Source organism: Sinocyclocheilus grahami, unplaced genomic scaffold (genome assembly GCF_001515645.1).
Source record: "Sinocyclocheilus grahami isolate Dianchi unplaced genomic scaffold, SAMN03320097.WGS_v1.1 scaffold42.1, whole genome shotgun sequence".
Taxonomy (NCBI): Eukaryota; Metazoa; Chordata; class Actinopteri; order Cypriniformes; family Cyprinidae; genus Sinocyclocheilus; species Sinocyclocheilus grahami.
In genome coordinates, this window is record NW_015505221.1 from 49,426 (window position 1) to 50,532 (window position 1,107).

Genomic DNA, 1,107 nt, shown 5'->3' on the forward strand with positions numbered 1-1,107 from the left:
AGGTGGGTCTTTGGGCTGTGACAAGGCCCCTAGAGCCAACAGGAAGCTTAGATAAGGTTTCTGGGGTCGTGACTGGACTATTAGGGCAAATAACAGGTTAATTTGTTGCGACTAGACGGACGGACAGTTCACAATCAGCCTCCATGGCTGGTTCAACACAAGACAAGAGTATATAAACAGCCTCCATAGTCGTAACAGGACAGTCAGGAGATTTACAGACAGCGTCCTTGGCTGGTTCAGAACAGGCAGAGTTCACAGGTGGCCTCCTTGGCCGGAACAGGACAGGCAGAGAGTTCACAGACGGCCTCCTTGGCCGGAACAGGATGGGCAGAGAGTTCACAGACGGCCTCCTTAGCCGCTACAGGACAGGCAGAGAATTCAAAGACGGCCTTCATAGCCGTTACAGGACTGGCAAAGGGATCATAGACAGCCTTCATAACCGTAATAGGACAGGCAGAGGGATCACAGATGGCCTCCCTGGCTGGAACAGAACAGGACAAGAGTTTATAAGTGGATACCACTGACACCTCTGGAGGTTCTACAGTAGTAACATCAGGAAACGGGCAGAGTTCATTAATATCCTCCTTAACAGAACAGGTGAAATTGTATTGCTAGGGGCCACCACCATACAAGGAGCTGAAGCGAGCGCCGCCGCCTTGGGAGGTTCTGCAGCCTCAGCCGCCACCTCTGGAGGACCTGGAGCGAGCACCGCCATCTCTGGAGGTTCTGCAGCCTCAGCCGCCACCTCTGGAGACACCATTGTAAACGCCACCACCTCAGGAGTTTCTGTGATGGTGTATGGAGCCCAAATACACCAAAAAGCGATCCCCATCATGGGAAGCGCTGCAGACAGGGGAATCAGTTCAGGAACAGGAGGGCTAAAGTGAGTGGGTTTGGGGATACCAGCTGCGTGTGCAGACACCAGCGGTGCATCCCTCACACTGGATACCAGACTGGGATAACGAAGGACTGACCTTGATAATTTGGGTGCAACAGACAAGACGTGACAAGACTCCGGATGATCAGCTGTGATGTGACAAGACTCTGGAAGGTCAGCTGTGATGTGATGTGACTCTGGATGGACAGCTGTGATGTGACTCTGGATGA